Source organism: Mustela erminea, chromosome 9, assembly GCF_009829155.1.
Source record: "Mustela erminea isolate mMusErm1 chromosome 9, mMusErm1.Pri, whole genome shotgun sequence".
In the NCBI taxonomy this organism is placed as follows: domain Eukaryota; kingdom Metazoa; phylum Chordata; class Mammalia; order Carnivora; family Mustelidae; genus Mustela; species Mustela erminea.
In genome coordinates, this window is record NC_045622.1 from 52,673,713 (window position 1) to 52,690,507 (window position 16,795).

The 16,795-nt window shown below is 41.5% G+C and overlaps 1 protein-coding gene across 2 annotated transcripts in view; it reads left to right on the forward strand.

The window, feature by feature from the left end:
- Positions 1 to 688: 688 nt before the first annotated feature.
- PAK1 (p21 (RAC1) activated kinase 1) overlaps positions 689 to 16,795 on the forward strand; it is a 148,216-nt gene continuing 132,109 nt past the window's right edge. For both annotated transcript variants that reach the window (XM_032356795.1, XM_032356797.1), the window contains exon 1: positions 689 to 1,220. The gene's annotated coding sequence lies outside the window, so the exon portion shown is untranslated. The remainder of the gene's footprint in view (positions 1,221 to 16,795) is intronic.

The window sequence follows — 16,795 nt, forward strand, 5'->3', positions numbered from 1 at the left end:
AGGGGAAAGGTTTGGGTTGAACGTAGTCTCGGTAGGTAGTCTTCGTGGTAGGAGAAAAATGCGAAAGGAAACCGATTCTATCAGTTCACAATAGTTCAAACATCCATTAGCATTTCTGGGTCTCCCGCCTTGTGCCTCTCTCCACAAAGAAATCAAAGAGTATAACTGTCTGGCTTTGAGGTCACAGGAAATGGGGTAGTTTTCAAATTCAGCTCTTAGCAATGAAAGCTAGTAGATGCAGTGGTGCTTTTCAATCTGAAGAGGACCCCAAGTCCAATGGGTTAGAGGTCTTTTAGGACCCTAGACTACACACACGACTAACACCTCCCAGAAATTGTCCCAAAACCTTCCCCAGAGAAATGCCGCGCAAAGGTGTCTGCAGCCGAAGAGGGTGCAGGGGGAGAAGAGACGCGGGCGCAGTGACATCATGAGGCAGCCGGGTGATTCCCCAGCCTTTGGCGTCATGCGCCGATGACGTCATCCGAGGCACTCGCCCTCCCCCACGCCTGGGTAGGCCTCCTCACGTGGGTCAGGCAGCCTTCCCCACCCCCTCCCACCTGCGGAGGCGGGGCGGCCCGGGCTCTGCCGGCGCCGCTGCCTCGCGGGGGAGGGGGCGGGAGCCGGTGGGAGAGGCGGTCGGGCCTGGTCCGGCAGCGTACAATAGCTCGGGGGAGGGCGGGCGGGGGAGGCGGCCTGGCCGCGGCTGCTGCTGGAGCCCTAGGTGCCGGCGGCACAGTAGACACCCCCTCTCGGCTTCCTCCACAACGCTCCCTCCCGCGGTGCTCGTCCCTCGCGCCTTCCCGCTGTCTCCCTCACCGGCTTTGCGGTCGGACTTCCCAAACGCTTTCCCCTCAGACGCCTACCCCTCTTTCAAGGGGCCTCGCGCTCTCAAGATCTCCTCAAAGCATTGTCTCCCCTCCTCGTTCCCCAGAGGCCCTTTCACATTCTTGCCCCTCACAGCACCCCTTTCTCCCGCGTCGCGTAATTGCCTCCGGCCCCCTTGCCGTCGCTGACCCCCGTCCCCACCCCGTCCTAAGGGGACTCCCCGGCACTAGCAGGGTGGGGGAGGCGCCGAGTACGCGGCGGCGGCGGCGGCGGCGGCGGGAGGGAGAAAGTGAAGCGGCCCCTTGCGCACACTCGAGCGCTCACTCCCCGGCTCGACCGCCGCCACCGGGGTGGAGGAGGAGGAGGAGCGGAGTCTAGCCGAGCGAGCGCGGAAGGTGAGAGCCGGCCTCCCGCGCGGCCCCCCTGGCGTCGCAGACTGCGGGGCTGGGGCGCGGGGGTGAGGGCGGCGCGGGTGGGGGGCCTGGGCCCATTCATTCCCAGCTGCTGGGCAGGGTGGGAGGGAGGGGGCACCAGGTAAGGTGAGGCGGGGCGCCACCGGGCGCGGCTGGCCGCTCTTGGCGGACCAACAAAGGCTCCCTGTGCACTGCCCGGAGAGGCCGGCGGTCTCAGAAGCTGCACTGCCCGGAGAGGCCGGCGGTCTCAGAAGCTGGGGACCCGGGGGGAACCCGGGGGAGGACCGGAGCGGGGGAGGGGCCGGGAGACCCGACAGGTCTGGGGCTGGGAGCCGCCTCCCTTGCGAACTTTGCGGTCTTTCGGCGCTAACCCTGGCGGGCCATCAGGAAACCTAGCAAAGCGGAGTCCGATTCATCCAGCCTGGGAAAAAAAAAAAGAAAAAAACAAAAAACAAAGAAACCCTCCTGTCCAGGCCGGGGGGAATCACCTTTAGGGTTCACCTCCTGGAAAAATACGAGGGGAGGGAGCTTGACTTATGCAGCCCCTCCCCCACCCCGGGAATACCCTAACTTGTGGAGTTAGCAACAGACAAGGAAAGGAGAATGACAGTTACTTTATGTTTAATACTCCATTTCGAAAGACAGATTATTATGGCCTTTACTGTCTTGAATGTTTCAGCAGCAAACATTGCTGAGGGTATTTTGGAAGAATGCTTTACAAGTTTTGGTATTTGTGTGTGTTGGGAGCAAAGTGCTTCTTGTTAAACTGCTTGGGTAACTGTCTTACAATTTTCCCCCAAAACTGAAAGGTGAAGAAAAGGGTTAGTACTATGGTTACCAATAAAAATTCAAATTCATTAGTCTAGCCCATATTTTAAAACTTGTCCCTGAGAATAACCTTTCATTTTGTCTACTGTGTCTTTGTCAGGAGAAAACAGGAATCAACAGTATATAGATGCCTCATTGGTCTTACCTTGTGACTTCACTTACTTACTTTGTGACCTTGAGCAGGACATTTCCAGCCTTAAAATTCCAGCACTTTTTAAGTCCTAGAAATCAGCAGGTATCTAGCACGTACTCCGCTTTTAAAGAGTCCATTGAGTAATCCTGCCACACGCCTCATCTCCTCCCCCCGCTCTCGCAACAAGGTCTTTGCTGGCATCTACCTTCAGACTCCTTTCAGGCAAAACTTACTTCTCAATGGATTTCCCAGAAATCTAGCAGGATTTTTATGGCACTTGTAACATTTTTATTCCTATTTGGGAAATCCTTTATCAGGTGCATATGAAATACACCTCACCTCAGCTGGAGACTCTACTTCTCAAAAGGGTTTTGGGAACATGAACCCTGAAGCTTATCTGTATCCTTACCTATATGAGATCATGCGTTTATTGGTAAATTTGCTTACTCAGTCATTCATTTACCCAGTATTACCAGAGTGTGGAGAGCTACTGTTCTGAGTCTCCTGCTAGCGCTATAGGGATTCAGAGTCTATTAAGACATTCTCTGTTTTCAAAGAGCTCAAAGTCTAGTGGGTAAGGTAGATATGTAAACAATGAAGGCCTCCCCTAATCTCTGGGGGGACTCCAGTTGTACAAGGAGTAGTGTGCAGTAATTGAGGCTGCTGGACCTGTTCTACAAGTCTTGTCCAGGCCAAAGTGAGTCTTGTGGGGAAGGTGGTGACCTACCTCTCATCCATAAGATAGCACTTGACAGAAAGCTTGTTCAGTTCAATTAAATATACATTTATTAAGCACACTTTATGAGGCCCCGGAGGCTTGGAGAAACCAGCGCTTTGTGAAAGAAGGGCCCTATGTATCCTGAGAGATATTTTAAAATTATACCCAATCACTTCATTTCTCCTTACTTCCCAACTAGTCATTGGCTAAAGATAAATTTTTAAACTTTTTGGAGCACTGGGTGGCTCAGTCGTTAAGTGTCTGCCTTCGGTTTGGGTCATAATCTCAGGGGCCTGGGATTGAACCCTGCATCGGGCTCCCTGCTCAGCTGGAAGCCTGCTTTTCTCTTTCCCACTTTGCCTGCTTGTATTCCCTCTCTCACTGTTGCTATCTGTCAAATAAGTAAATAAAATCTTAAAAAAAAAATAAACATTTTAACGTGAATAAGAAGCTCTCGGAGATCAGATTACTGCTTACCTTTGCAGCCTCACTTTATATAACTCCTCTGCGATACACTTTCTCATCTCTGCTTTTGTCTGGTGCTGTTCTTCCCTGTTGAAATGCTCCCCCCGCCCCCCCCATCTGCCTGTGGAGAAGTGCTTGTTGGACCTCTGGGAAGCTGTCCCTAAATCACTCCTATTACTTCCATAGAATTGGTTGCTCTTCTGTCCTCTGGCTCAGGTACATACAGTCTCAAAGCTCTCTATAGTACTCTATTGCAATTATTCAATTATTTGCTGCCCCCCCCCCCCCCCATTAACCTGTGAATTTCTTGAGGGCAGGTTCTGTTGGGTTAGAATAGTTAGCTCCAAGTGCAGTCCCGACACCAACAGCATGAACATAATCTGGGAATTTGATAGAATTGCAAATTACTTTTCCCATCCCGGACCTATAGATGAAAAACTGTGGGGTTGGGGCCCCCAAACCTCTGCTTTAACAAGCCCTCCAGGTGATTCTGACACTTGCTAAGGTTTGAAAAACCACAGGGTTAAAAGATCTGTTTTTGATAAGACCAGCTCCTTGCCAGCTCCCTCCCACTCTTTCCTTCTGTGTTTTCTTTCTCTCTCTCCCTTCTTTTCCTTCCTTAGCACTTACTGCCTGTCAGTCCATCCCATCTATCTGTCATGTATCTTTTGCCAGTAGATTGAAAGCTGCCTGAGAGCATTGTGTCTGTTTTGTTTGTTACCATATTCCCAGGGCCTAGAGCAGTAGCATATAGCAGGATCTCAAATGTTTGTTGAATGAAAAGTGTAAAAGGATTTAGTCCTATTTGCAGCTAGCTGTTTATAGTGGGCTTTTATTTAAGAATAGTTCTTAGAATGAAGAGGACCCACACTCCAATATGCAAATCCAAGCGGATTCTAACATTTTTGGGGATTTGTTTTAGACTGAGTTTTCTCCTGTTTTACATCTGTCCTGCTCCACCAAAGCCTGCAGTATTTTTCAGCTAGAGTTCTTTGAGTCAAAACCTGAAAACTGCTGTTGAAATATCTTAGACTAGGATTGTTTCTTGGGAATTTGCAAACTGGTTTTGCAAATCTAAATAAGTGCCCTAATGTTTGAGTCTTTTGACTTGAAACTGTCTCTTCCGGATCTTCTGTGGTTTTTGTCTTTCTCTAGTGATACTTAAAGCCATACAAGGGCCTGTTTGACTCCACACAAAGGTTTCTCTTCCTTATGAAGCTCTTAAAATATTTTATTTCTTTCACTTTCCTATTAGCCCTAAGATTTCATATCCAGTTTTTTCCTTTCCTAACTACCCTTGGAGAGTTTGGCTTCATTTGTTCATTTATTTATAAATACTTCTTGAGTCTTTCTCTACCATGTGCAAGGCCCTATGCTGGGACAGGATGTTCAGGTGTGCATTGGATGCAGTTCAAGTCCTCACGGTGTTAAAGGTATTACAGCATGGTATGGTAAGTGCGGAGATGAAAGGATAAAGAGAGGGGTACAAAAGTGACATATACTCATCAAGCTGGAAGAAATTTGTCTTTCTAATTTTTTTCTCAGTTTAGGAATAGTTTATCAAAGAAGTATCATTTTGATAAGCAGACCTTTACAAAATTTTAGTTAAGAGATCAGTAGCTTTGATGGGGAAAATGAAAAGAAAAATCAAGGTGGAATCAATAATTGTTAAATTGAGACAATTCTCAATTATGTTTTTGCTGATTTTAATGAATTTCTCTTTCCACCTTTTTTATCTTTCTAAACAGTAATTAGAAAGTAGCGAAAAAAACTTTTTTTTGGAAAGAGAGAATCTTAAGGTTTTCAAAAGCATATATATCATTTCATAGATGTCATTTTAATTCTTTTTTTTTTTTTAAAGATTTTACTTATTTATTTGTCAGAGAGAGTGAGAGAGCGAGCACAGGCAGAGTGGCAGGCAGAGGCAGAGGGAGAAGCAGGCTCCCTGCCGGGCAAGGAGCCCGATGTGGGACTCTATCCCAGGACACAGGATCATAACCTGAGCCGAAGGCAGCCGCTTAACCAACTGAGCCACCCAGGCGTCCCTGTCATTTTAATTCTTAAGGACTAATATAATTTGGGGTGGGAGGAATGGTCAGGGAAACTTAATTTAGTCTCTTTTTACTGTATGATCTTATGGAAGTAATTTTATCTCTGTGCCTTTTGTCCAACTATAAGATGGGGTGAGTGACGGTTGCTATGATTGGCTTACAAGTTTATGAAGTAACTAAATAAAATATTGAATATAAAGGAAACTTTGGAAAGTATAATTTGATTTCAGTTGTCAGGTGGTGGTAAACTCTATTGAATATCTGTTATGTACCAGACATTATATGAGTTGTTTTCTCCAGTCTTCAAAATAAGCATGTAAGATGATTACTAGTATCTCTGTTTAATGGATAAGGAGGTTGAAGCTCACACTGACAATGGGAACTTGTTCAAGGTTTTGCTGAAAGTAAGTGGTAGACCCCCATTCCAGTTCATATTCACCTGATACCAGCAATAATGAGTATGTTCATTAGCCAGGCTGCTTTAATTTTTCCGTACCGAGGGTATAGGAATGTTTTGCAAGTATATTGCTATGAGAGTTAAAATAAATTTTTTCTTCGTTTAGTCTGCTCTCTTTCTTTGTGCACAGAAAGATTGGTGAGGACAGTTTTACATGCCTGTACATTTATCCTTCACACAGGAAAAGAATAACATCTCCCTGGTGTTTTTTGTTTAGTCTTCACAACAGCCCTGTGAGATAGGTATTTCCATTTTAGTAATTAGGAGACTGGATTATAGAAGTCTTGGTTTGCTCAAAGGCACATCACTAGCTAATGACTAAATATTGGTTTAAAACTACATTTTTTGAATCTCAATGTAGTACTTCACTTTTGCCACTGTATCATATTGCCTTTTAAACCTTCAAACTAAACTTTGGAGCCCTAGAAGTATCCTTTTAGATTGCTTTCTAATCCCTTTGGCCTTTTCCCCCTAAGAAGATCTTGACAGAAGTCCAGAGTTCGAACTGCAAAAAGATAATTGCTGGTAAAACACTAACAGATGGTCATATTATAGACTCACGAGATAACACTTTACCACTGAAGCTGAAAGATCAGACTTTATTTATCCAGTGTTCTGAGTCACTGCTGCCTGAATATTTATTTCCCTTTGCCATCATAAATTTATTATCGTTATGTCATGTTTTTCTACTATTGTGTTAAGCTTTATCTTTCTTAGTAATTTCCTCCACCATTCTATCCTTCCAGTCTTTGAGATGGGGGAAATGATCTATGTGCTAGGATCCTCCAGATTATCCCCTCTCTAAGAATTGTGTAATAATAAGCATAGAAAGAACCAGAAGTTTATTGATCCCTCATTAATATGATTTTGCTTGGTATTAATTCTCTAAAGTTGATCTAAGTCTTAGTTCTAACAAGTCCATTATGTCTGGCTCTTATTCATGGAGTCAGGGTGAGGTAATTTGCATGCAGTATTGGGAAGTTCACTCTTGTGTATAGGACTTTCTTACTTCACTTTTCCACTTCCAGTGATCTCCTCATATTTTGATGATGACACAATATGTGTGGCTTCCACCCTCCTCTGCCAGCCTGTATCTTCAAGGCCTCACTTTCCTTATTCTCTCCTTGATTCCCACAAAGCTGGGATTCATGTCTTTCTCATTTGAACCCTTGTCCCCACGTACTTTCTATGTTGCGGCAATATTGCCTGTCACTTTCTAGGGAAGGAGACAGATGTAGAAGGGAGACCATTAAATCTGAAGTTAGGCAAAGACCTATTTGGACACTTATTTAAATATCTATTTCTTAGTTTGAAAATAGAAATAACACCTAACTTACAGAGTTGTGAAGATTCAATTAATAATACGTGTGAAAATGAATATTATATACCTGAAACCAATATAATGCTGAGTGTTGACAGTACTGGATTAAAAAAATAATATACATGAAAAAGAATTGTAGGATGTTAAGTTATATAGATGTTAGGTAGAATTGTTATAACTTAATGACTTCAATTGTTTTTAGCAGTGATCTTGAATTTTGGCTATGCATTTGAACTACTTGTGAAGATATTAAAAAAAAAAAATACTGTTGCCTGGGCTCTAAAGTCTACTTAATCAAAATCTCTTGGAATTTCTATTTTTGAAGGTTTATAGGTGATTCTGGTATACAGCCAAGATTGAGCAGTATTGCTTTACATTATAATATTTTGCATAGAAGTCTTAGGTACCTAGCATATGAAATTTTTTAACAGTCTTTTTTTTTTTTTCTTAAAGATTTTATTTATTTATTTGACAGAGATCACAAGTAGGCAGAGAGGCGAGCGGAGAGAGAGAAGGAAGCAGATTCCCCACTGAGAAGAGAGCCCAATGCGGGGCTCAATCCCAGGACCCTGAGATCATGATCTGAGCGGAAGGCAGAGGCCTTAACCCACTGAGCCACCCAGGTGTCCCGCATATGAAATGTTTTAATTGTCATTTAAGTTTCATTTGCTAAACACATATTAAACATGGGGCATTGTCAGGGGCTCTGAAGAAATAGATGAATCATACCTGGTCCCTGCTCTTAGGCTTATAGTTGAGAAACAGACATGTCCATAGACAATTATATTGAGACAAAAATGACACGTGGAGTTACAGGCTCATGCTGTGTAAAGAGAGGAAAGGCATCTACTTCACCTGAAATGGGGGTTGTCTGGCAAGCTTTCTTAAGACAAGTGACAGCTAAGCTGTGTTCTGAAAGGGGAGCACGGTTTAACCAAGCACAGTTGAGGAGGGGTGGGAAGAGAGGAGAGTGGAAGAACCTTCCTGAAAGAGAGCAGGGTGAGGACTGTATGGCTTGAGAGCATGTTTGGGGAACTCTGGGTATTTTGGTACACTTAGAGGATAGGACACAAAGTGGGGAGGGGTAAGAGCAGAGAGGAAGACGAGGCCTAGATGGTGAAGGGCCTCTAGTGTACAAAATATTTTCACTAATATTATCTCACTTTATTCTTTCAACAACTCTGTGGCTTAGTTAGGGCAGATATTGTTTTATCTCCATATTATAGAATAGGAAACAGGTTAATTGAGTTGCCTGAGGCTATATAGCAGCACAGCTATGATTTGTAGGAGGTTCTTTAGACTTTTGACAATACAGAAGAATAAAGGAAAAAAAAACCCAAACCTGCTAATTTTATTGTGGAAATGTAGCCAATAGTATCATTTCATGTATTTTTTAATGTTCTTAAAAAATGAATTTGGGTTGGTGATCTCCCTGTTTCCCAGCCACCTGCTTTCCCCAACATCATTGTTCATTGGGGATAAATGAGATCAGGAACAAATCAGCATCATCAGCCTCATCAAAACTGACCTTTCACCAAGGACTTTCATGGCACCAAGTACTTTACTTTGATTTTTCCCTCCTCAAAATAATCTTATAAGAGATATTCTTTTTTTTTTTTTTAAAGATTTTATTTATTTATTGGACAGAGAGAAATTACAAGTACACTGAGAGGCAGGCAGAGAGAGAGAGAGAGAAGGAAGCAGGCTCCCCGCTGAGCAGAGAGCCCGATGCAGGACTCGATCCCAGGACCCTGAGATCATGACCTGAGCCGAAGGCAGCGGCTTAACCCACTGAGCCACCCAGGCGCCCCAAGAGATATTCTGTTTTATACTCATTTTATAGATGAGGAAATTTCTTTTTTAAGATTTATTTATTTATTTGACAGAGAGAGAGAGAGAAATCACAAGTAGGCAGAGAGGCATGCAGAGAGGGGGAAGCAGGCTCCCTGCCCAGCAGAGAGCTGGATGCAGGGCTCATCGCAGGGCTTATCGCAGGGCTTGATCCCAGGACCCTGAGATCATGATCTGAGCTGAAGGCAGAGAGGCCCAACCCACTGATCCACCCAGGCGCCCCTATAGATGAGGAATTTTAGGAGCAGGAAGATCAAGCTGGGATTTGAAGACATTTTTATGATTATTACTGTGTGACCATGGCAAATCACTTAACCACTCTGAGCCTCAGTTTTCCTTAGCTGTTTTATAGATGCATTACATCTAATGCTAACTTCCCCAGCTCAAATATTTTATGGTAGTGATTTTTTTACCTTCATACTCCTCCTCTCTGCCTTCACCCTTGTTCTGTAATACACTAGGACATAGTCCATCAGTAACTGTTTTAGTGTGGAAACAGCTCTCAGTGGGCAAGAGGTTGGGGAATGAGTATAGTGGGACCTGATAACAGTGGAGGGACTCTTAGTCCCCTATCACCTGTTGGAGAATTACTATATTTATAACATTTCTTCCATTTAAGATTATTTTCCTATCTGGACTTATCTGATCAGTCCTGTGTCTGAGATTTTTATTTAATATCAGGGTAGATTTTTCTTGATTAATTTAAGGAGTTATCTATATATAATCTGCAAAGTAACTTAAAACAAGAAACCAGGTGAGCAAAGGGAAAAAATTCATGATGATACTATTTGGAAAGTCCGATTTCCTGAGCAGCTTAGAGACAGTTAATATATATTTAGGCTTTACTATTTTCTTTCTTTCTTTTTAAAAGATTTTATTTATTTATTAGACAGATCACAAGTAGGCAGAGAGGCAGGCAGAGAGAGAGAGAGAGAGGAGGAAGCAGGCTCTCTGAGGAGCAGACAGCCCGATGCGGGTCTTGATCCCAGGACACTGGGATCTTGACCTGAACCGAAGGCAGAGGCTTTAACCTACTGAGCCACCCAGGCACCCCATAGGCTTTACTATTTTCAAAACACTTTCATATATAATCTCATTTAATATAATTCTATCCTTAAGGCATCATATTTTTATAGATGGAAACATGTTAAGAGCTTGTCTGTAATAACAAGGCCACGAGTTTGGAAATGCATCTTTAATCTATATCCTCTGTCTCCAAATCTAGTTGGCTTCTGATCATTTGGATGTTGCTTTGACCAGTAGCACTTCCTTCATTTTCCTTGACTTCTAAAAAATTCCTTGTTCCTTGGGGCAAAAGCTATTTACAGCTTGTTCTCTTTCCAAAAATCATGGCTTTTTTTTGCTTTGCTTTGTTTTTGTTTTTGTTCTTTGGAGAGAGAGAAAATGCATGCCTGTGCATGGGCAAAGGGGTTGGGGGACATGGTGGGGATGGGGGTAGGGAAAGAGAAAATCTTTTTTTTTTTTTTTTAAGATTTTATTTATTTACTTGATAGAGAGCACAAGTAGGCAGAGAGGCAGGCAGAGTGGGAGGGAGAAGCAGGCTCCCCGCTGAGCAGAGAGTCCAATGTAGGGATCGATAAAGCAGAAGCTTAACTCACTGAACCACCCAGGTGACCTGGGAGAGAGAGAATCTTAAGCACACTCAGTGTGCTCACTCAGTGCTGCACACTCAGGCTGCACATTCAGTGCCCAGATCTACTTGGGAATCGGGGATCAATATCATGACCCTGAGATCATGACGTGAGCCAAAATCAAGAGTCGGATGCTTCACTGACTGAGTCATGCAGGCGCCCCCAAAATCATGTTTCTAACTATTGCTGCTTGCCAGAGCATTCTCTGAAGTTGACTGTTTTGTAAAGGTCCCAGGCTAGATGGGAATGGCAAAATACACATACTTTCATTTGCATACAAACTCAGTACATCTCTACAGTGCATGTTTATCAATTTCTTGGTTAGTCTATAAATATTTATTGGTTGCTTCCTATGTGCCAAGCATTGTGATTAATACTCAGGGTACAATCATAAACAATATAGAAATGATCCTTTTTCTTGCTTGTCTATAGCTTACATTCCAGAGGGGAATACCAAAAAAAGCATTGAATGTACAAATAAGTAGTTGCAGGTTTTAAGCCTGTCATGCAGAGGGAACATTTTAAATGCACAAAGACCCTGAAAGTAGATAAAAGTTTAGAGCTATCATACTCAAGATAGTAACTCCTAGACAATACTAGACATACTACTGAACACTTGAAATGTGGCTGGTTCAAATATAGATGAGCTGTAAGTATAAAATACATACTAGATTTTGAAGGTTTAGTACTGAAAAAAGAATTTAATACAACTAATTTTTATGTTTAGTATATATTGAAATATTAACATTTTAGATAAATTGAGTTAAAACAGATTTTCAATTTAATTTCACCTGCTTTTTTTTTAGCTTTTAAAAATATAGCTACTAGAAAATTTAAGATTACATAAATGGCTCGTGTTAATGGCTCATATTATATTTCTGTTAAATAGCTCTGGTTTAGCTCAACATAGGAACTAAAAAAAAAAGTGATTATGGCTGGTGTACATGGAACAAGAGTGAATGATACTTGATAAAGTTGGGGTGGTAGGAAGAAACTTTTCAAAATGTTACCCTATGCAATATCCTGTTTAATTCTGAGAGACTGAGAAGGGATTATTAAATCGATTTTATAGACAGAGACAATTATTGCCTGAGGGCCCTCCCCACCTGTATAGTGCCACACTTTTAGCTTAGTATCTTGAATGTAGAATGTTCTCTATCACTGTCAGCTGACACAGACAAGTAAACCAATATGGATGGGCAAACTGATTATATCTATAATATCAATGGTATCTTGGTATCTATAATATCTAAGTAGAAATTTTGGTCAAAGATTGAAATTTTCATCACACACACACAAAATCCTTCCTGTAGGTTCACTCCTCTTGAAAATGTTTCATGGTACACTTATTTCAACTTTTTCATATGTTTAAAAATTATAATAAAGTATTAGGAGGGAAGTATGTACAGAGAGCACTCATATACTCACTCTTTAGATTCTGTAATGTTTTGCTGTATTTGAATATCTATGCATCCCTTAATCCATTCATTAATCTATCTTGTTTTGAAGCCATTCCAAATAAGTTGCAGGCACCAGTGCGCTTCACTCTAAAATACTTAAGCATTTGTATCATTATTTATCTACATAGAATCATACTCTTACCCATTACACTATGGGATTATTTGATTAATGTCTATCTACCCTACCAGACCCTAAGCTCTAGAGAATTATTTCCCTTTAAGACATGGATCCTAAAGAGGATGAGTTTTAATATAGTACCCTTTTCCTTAAAATAAAAATTACCATTTTCTGCTCATAATTGTATTCACAGTTCCTAGCATATAGTAGTCACTCAAGAAATATTTTTTGTTTGCAAAAATGAATGTGGAGCCAGCATCAAACTGAGGTCCATATGACTTTACTGAGAGCATTTGTTTGGTTTTTCTCAAGTTCAATAAACATACAAGAATCCTTCCATTGGCTGATGTTGGGAGAGGGAAGGAGAGAAGAAACCTTAATGTTCTCATATTCAGCTACCCAGTACAATTAGCTGATCTGGGTCAAAGTTAGATGCATGCCCTGATGCTAGCTAAGGATGTGGGAAATTCTTGAGCTGAACTAGTTGGTTACTGGCTACTTTGCCATTCTGGGTCTTTCTTCATTTCATTTAAGTTGAAGAATTCTATGTTACGAAAAATGGCATTAGATTGGGGTCTTTGTAGGCATATTTATCTTCCAGAGGATCCATTCTTTTTAGTACTATTCAAGGCAACATTTCAAAATTCATAGTTTCCTTTTAGATTATTCGGAGTTTCTTTAAAGTGCTACCTAATTTCAATAAGGCTTAACAATGTTACTAACTTCTGTTAAAAATAACAGGGCTCTGTTTCACAAACTATTTTGTAACACTATTCATAAATTTTAAAGTCAGCCAGATTCTATTACTCTAATGAATAAACACTTTATTGTTTCTTTTTTCTTTTCTTTTTTTAAAGATTTTATTTATTTATTTGTCAGAGACAGAGCGAGCGAGAGCGAGCACAGGCAGACAGAGTGGAAGGCAGAGTCAGAGGGAGAAGCAGGCTCCCCGCAGAGCAAGGAGCCCTATGTGGGACTCGATCCCAGGACGCTGGGATCATGACCTGAGCCGAAGGCAGCTGCTTAACCAACTGAGCCACCCAGGCGTCCCTTGTTTCTTTTTTCTTATGTATAAACATACGTGTTTACATAGTTGTAATCACAATGTAGATCTAAATTGGTTGTTTGCCTTTTTTTCTTGATGTATAAACATTTCTTAGTGCTCCTTATAAAATTTTAGATGATATATCATAATTTGCCTAAAACCATTGCATCAATCAGTCAGTTTTTTAGCAGAGAAACAGAAATAGAATTCTTTCTTTGTGGGGAAACCTCAGTTTTGCTCTTAAGGCCATTCAACTGATTGGATGAAACCTACTATTAGATAAGGAGCAATAATCCCCTTTATTTACTGTCAGCTGACTTGTAGATGTTAAATACATCTGTAAAATACCTTCCCAGCAAAACCTAGATTAGTACCTAGATTTAATTAGGTAACTGGGTGCTGTAACCTAGCCAAACTGACACACAACCATCACAGTCATTTGGTTTTCTTTTCCTGTTATAAATCAGACTGTAATTTTATCTGTAACACTACTTACTTTCTCCCTTAAAAGATTTTTTTTTTTTAAAGAATAAATTCCATAGGTATGATTACTCTGTCAAGGAATATAAAGACCAAATGTGCTCTTGACAGGATTTAATATTTGCAAACTGAAAATATGACTACAGTCTTTCTTGCAGTGATTTCTTTAGGAGTTAATCTATTCAATTGACTAATTTTCTATTTCGAGAGCCTGTTGCCCCCACCCCACCCCTCACCCCCCCCCCCACCATGTTTCTTGGCTCTGGAAATAGCTGTTTTTTTAAAAAAAAAAATTCAGGGTTATCTTCAATTCTCCCTTCCATCTCTGTCATGCTTTCCCCTGGATTTCTTCCTCCCCCGACCCCTAATTGCCCTACTATACTCTGCTTTCCATATCACAGTAAAATAGAAACTTCATATTCCTACTACTGAATCTAAGAATCTACTTGATTTGCACCTGGTTTGTCTTTGCCTGTTTCTCTTTCAAAGGAAGGCCCACTCCTTCACATGCTTTTAGATTCCTTCCCATGGTCCCATTTCAGAAACCTCATTTCACTGCATCTTTTAGATTTTACTTTCTACTGAGTTATCATAAGCAGCATTCAAATGTTCTATTTAAATAAAAAAAATTTTTCACTTCCCTACCAAATAAAAGCTCTCCTGAGATCCCATGTCAGCCTCCAGCTAAATCCTTTCTTTGCTCTTTTGCTCTTCTTCGAAGCCAGTCTTCTTTAAATAATGTTTACAACTTCTGGTTCCAGTTTCTTACCTCCTGTTTACCTGAAAGCTTACTCCAGTCTACTTCTGTCCTCACCACCTCATCACAACCACTCTTACTAAGGCCCATAATGACCTCCATGGTGCCAAATCTATATAAAACAAACAAACAAAACCCCAAAGCAACCAAAAACCATAGGGGCACATACATACTCAGTAATCCCTTAAGGTCACAAAAATATTCAGTTGCGATTCAAATGTCATACTTTTTCTCGTCTTTAACAGTCTGAAGCAGAATCCAGATAAGGACTACACAGAAAGATTGGTTGATAGGTCTTTTTTGTTTCTTTTAACCTCTAAAATTCCTCTCAATCTTTTTCTTGCCCCTTTCTTTTTTCTTTTTTTTTTTGGTTGAAGAAACCACATTGTTCTGTAGAATTTTCCACTGCCTGGATTTTTGCTTTTTCCATTTTTGTTTGACAAGTTCCTTGGTCCTGTATGTACATGTAAGTTAGTATCTAAAGGCTAATTCACATTCAGGTTTTTCTTTTGTTTTTGTTTTTTTTTTTTTTCGTTTGTTTGTTTTGCATGACCACTTTCTAGGTATCAGTATGTTCTTTCATCAAGGGACTCTTAATGCTTGGATGTCTTTCTTTTTGTGATGTTAACAGCCATGGGATTTCTTTTCATTCTCATCTTACTGGACCTCTCTATTTGCCTTTATGGTTACTCCCTTTAAAATATTCTTTTGCCTTCTGGATAACATTTTCTTCATTTGCCTCCTCTGCCTGATCATTCCTCAGTTTATTTTGTTGCCTTTTTCTTTTTTTTTCTTTTTTTAAAGATTTTTTATTTATTTATTTGACAGGCAGAGATTACAGGTAGGCAGAGAGGCAGGCAGAGAGAGAGAGGAGGAAGCAGGCTCCCCGCTGAGCAGAGAGCCCGATGGGGGGCTCTATCCCAGGAGCCTGGGATCATGACCTGAGCCGAAGGCAGAGGCCTCAACCCACTGAGCCACCCAGGCGCCCCTGCCTTTTTCTTTTTAAAAAAGATTTTATTTATTTACATGGCAGAGAGAGAGTACAAGTAGGCAGAGTGGCAGAAAGAGGAAGAGGGAGAAGCAGGCTCTCCACTGAGCAGGGAGCTCGATGCGGGGCTTGATCCCAGGACTCTGGGATCATGACCTGGGCCGAAGGCAGCTGCTCAACTGACTGAGCCACCCTGGAGCCCTGCTTTTTTCTATCTTGATTTTATTTAGTTTATTTTTAATGTTGGGATTCCTCAAGGGTGAGATCCTCTCCTCTTCTTATACCAGACTCTTTCTACTTCATCTCATTCCTTGTTCTGCCTCTGAATATCATGTATATGCTGGCAACGCCCACATTTTCCCATATGTCTCTAGCCAAATCTCTCTCCTTAGCTCTAGAGCCATATATCCACTTACCCAATTGATATTTCCACTTTGGGGTCTTACATTTCCTACTTAATATGCTCTATAACTTTATTCTTGATCTTTCCCCACAAACTCAGTCCTCCCTGTCTTAGTGGCATCTTTGTTTCCCTGGTTGCTCAGATCACAAAGTTAAAATTCACTGCTGACACCTCCTTATCTCCTATCCTTCATTTGTACTCCACCCCCAATTTATCAATTTTATTTCCTATGTATTTCTTGAATCCATCTACCTCTCTCCATGTCTTTTTTTTTTTTTTTTTAATTTTACAGAGAGAAATCCCAAGTAGATGGAGAGGCAGGTAGAGAGAGAGAGAGAGAGGGAAGCAGGCTCCCTGCTGAGCAGAGAGCCCGATGCGGGGCTCGATCCCAGGACCCTGAGATCATGACCTGAGTCGAAGGCAGCGGCTTAACCCACTGAGCCACCCAGGCGCCCCTCTCCATGTCTATTGTCACCTCTCTAATCCATACTCCCACTATCTCTACCCCGGACTACTACAGTAAGCTTGTAACTGAACTCTGCTTAAAACCTGTAAATGCTCTTTGTTTTATTTAGGAAAAAATATAAAATCTTTAATGTGATTTGTAAGTTTCTAAGAGGGTCCTTGTTTTTGTTTGTCTAACTTCATCTGGTGCCACTGTCTACTGCACTGGCTGTTGCTTCAGTGTGATTGCCATTTTTTCCCCCTGTTCTGCAAAGTTTGAGAAAATCTTTCTTGCCTTAGGGCCTTCATACCTGTTCTCCCCTAGTATGTTTTTCCCCAATTCTGGCTTCTTAACAAGTCTGGTTTCTCTTTCCCCACTTTTTCTT